This window comes from Conger conger, chromosome 6 (genome assembly GCF_963514075.1).
Source record: "Conger conger chromosome 6, fConCon1.1, whole genome shotgun sequence".
NCBI classification, from domain to species: Eukaryota; Metazoa; Chordata; class Actinopteri; order Anguilliformes; family Congridae; genus Conger; species Conger conger.
The window spans coordinates 25,889,733-25,892,935 of record NC_083765.1 but is presented as its reverse complement, the minus strand read 5'-3'; the positions used below and the strand labels follow the sequence as shown (position 1 = coordinate 25,892,935).

The 3,203-nt window shown below is 40.7% G+C and overlaps 1 protein-coding gene across 4 annotated transcripts in view; it reads right to left on the bottom strand.

The window, feature by feature from the left end:
• Window positions 1–2,179: 2,179 nt before the first annotated feature.
• doc2d (double C2-like domains, delta) overlaps window positions 2,180–3,203 on the bottom strand; it is a 28,505-nt gene continuing 27,481 nt past the window's right edge. For 3 of the 4 annotated variants that reach the window (XM_061245846.1, XM_061245848.1, XM_061245847.1), the window contains exon 11: window positions 2,180–3,203. This exon is cut by the window's right edge. The gene's annotated coding sequence lies outside the window, so the exon portion shown is untranslated. The other variant, XR_009708972.1, reaches the window with a different exon arrangement.

The window sequence follows — 3,203 nt, the reverse complement described above, 5'->3', positions numbered from 1 at the left end:
TATGGGTATCTGCTGAAAATTCAGATTTTCCCACTACCAATTAAAGCCCTCTTACTACTATAGTTTTTAAGATGGCTTAAGATCGATTTTGAAAACAGGGCTCATTTGTCAAAGCACTACACACAACCCACACAACCACACATACAAGTAGCACAACACCTACCAAGATATTTTGCCCAATCAAACACTTCAAAACTATACAATCATTTATAAGAACCCAATTTTGTCATCCTATTGCAGACACATGGTTCATATGATCTGATTTGAACCAGCTACACACTGCTGTGCTCAATCTAAAACACTTTTAACATTTCTACTGTTGTAATTATATAGTTTTGGTTTGATTTTCAGAGGTAGGGTTAGAGTAAAGTACATGAATATATGAACCAAACACAACACACAAGAACAGTACTGCACACTGATGAAAATACTCATTTCTCACCTCATTGTAAGACAGCGAGGGCAAATCCATCTCCAAATCTTAAATGGCGAATCCATCCTTGCACAGACCCTGCATCAGTTTGGTCGCAGGTCTCCTCCATGGCTTGAATGAGGTGCATCCTGACACAGGGCTGGAGATTGTAAACCTTCCACCACCATGCCAAAGAAATTGTGTATGCTGATGAAACCAGTTCTTGACCAGAGTAGATGGTGGAAAGATACATTGTCCCAGGTGGAGGACCCCATTCTGCATGATTTCAGCGCACTTTGTGATGTTACCACCACGTTGGCCCGGGACATTCGAAATAGCTCTGTGGCCAAAGATGTTTCCATTTCTCCTTCTTACCTTTGTCACGTTCGACCCAGACTCATCTATGAAGATCCCATCAGCATCCATTTGCAAAACTCTCTGAAAAAAGACAACATTGTGTAGTTCAATATAGGCTAACTATAAAAGTACATGTAAGAAGGTTCTGTGGAGAGTGCACAATACAGTGTACATTACTTACCTCCACATATTCATGCCGCAAGTCTTTTACTCCCAGAATTTCTTTCAAATGGCACTTGGTAGATTTGTTTCATGTGTATGTGATGTTTTTTAAGGATTCACCCTAGTGTTGATACCTGATGGGCATTATTGAAAACTGTGTGGTCATTAAGGATGCTTGTTTGAGGCATATCGCATTATTGGCCAAAACCATGTTTAGCATAGCTCTGTTCCTCTGAGAATATGGGGCTCCTTCCTCCTTGATGTTCTCAACCCTCAATCCTATGCAGACCATCACAATACATGTAAAATGTCACAGGACAAGTATACAAGGCATTGTATTAAACATGCAATGCAGTTCACGGGTACGGAAAAGTACTGATGTAGTGCATATAGTAACTGTACTGATTTTTCTGGAGACAGTAGAGAAAAGTTGTTTTTCACCTGTGCTCTTGTCGACATGTCCTAATTACTCTTGCAACAGTATGTCTGCCAAGGTTTGGCTGAACTCTGCCCAGCCTCTCTCAATGTCAATCCATGGTTTACAACATGGTCAGCCAATGTTGCTTGAATCTCATCTGATAAATTTAGTCCTCATCTTTTTTGTCTACGTCCTCCTCCAGGTCTACCTCTTCCTCTTCCTCTTCCTCTCCCTACCCCTCTTCCTTTGTGGGCTCCCCCTCTCATCCTCACTCTCATCCTTCCTCTCATCCTTACTCTCACTCTCCCTCTCCCTCTTTCTGTTTCTCTTACTGCAACGTTGCCTTCCATTTTTGTTGAAGAAAGGTAAACTCACCTGTTGCCTTTTTATAGTACTTACGCCTGATTGTTTACAATTAAGCACCTCAGTGTCTGTACACCTGATGGCCATGTTTGATCAATTAGTTCATAGGTGTAGTATTTTGAAAGGCAGTGCCTTGAAGTGACATCGTGTTAGATTTAATGTAGAGAAGTGTGTTTAGTGTTGTGCAGAGGTTTTGCTTGAGTGTCAGGTTTCACTAATTGTGTGTTATTTTTCATTTTCATGTGTAAGCAATTGTAAAATATAATAAAAATCTATATATCTTGGTATTCTCAAGCAGCTTTTCCATTGCGCTGTTGCCTTTATCAAGCCAGAGTGTGCGCATATGTAGCCTCCAATTCCTGCATGTTCCAGGATTTTATATTTAATTTTTGAAAAGTGTTTGTGTGCCTGCATTGTGTGCTAAATTAGGCCTATCAACAGCACAATAGAAACCCAGACTTCACAGCGCTGTTCAGATTATTTATTTGAGCTGTAATTACATAGACCCACCACATGATGGCAGTCATACCACATGTTCCACGTAGACAGTCGGGTGACAGTACAGGGCAGCGGCTGGGGGTACGCACACACCTTTTCTGTGAGTGAAACGTTTGCATAATGCTGCTGTAAATTTCAACTGGACCCTTTTGCACATTTTCCAGTCCCATTTTAATCACAAGTTCCTGCAACTTCCTCCTTTAAAGAGGAATATGAGACATCATAAAATGGCAGTTGATATTATAAAACAAGCAAAAACATACATGTATGATGAATTCATAAAATCCAGTACCCTTAATCACCCAGTACAAAACAAAAAAAGACATCTAACAGCAAATTATTCCGCTGTACAAATAAAAAAATAAAATACAATTCACTTTTCCATGAGTGATAAAATAAATAATGCAATCTCACGTGTTATTACTTTCAGAGAAATAGGGCTTGCTTACCAAATTAAATGAGTTTATATATTTATAGTTTGATCTCTGTAGGATGTATGTAGATCAGCGTAGGTGATTGATCACTTAAGATGAGCGAATCTGTTGAATTCATGCAGTCCTGACAAATAAACACATACAGTATATCAATAATTATCACCAATTAAAGCAAGCCCCCCCCCCCCCACACACACACATATATATAAACATGCAATACCGTACCCTTCACACATGCATGGCGGTACCATACAACAACGTCTGTGGTAACTGCCACACAGACCTTTAAAGCAAGAGAGAGGGAGAGACTGAAAACTGGCAAAAATCATGTTCACGCTGGATTCTGCCTTTTTTGATAATTACACCACTATTCCCGAGTGCATAGAGGGACAGAGGATGGTCCTGTGTGCACATGAATGTGCTTCTACAGCAGGGTGTAGCCCAGCCCCAGGCCTTGTTACCATCCTGTAAGATTGGGTTCTCTCCCAGCCCTGTGTGCTCCAATGAGGCAGCATCCCGTATCCAGGGTAGGAGAGATACTGCGGAGCCTATCCAATCA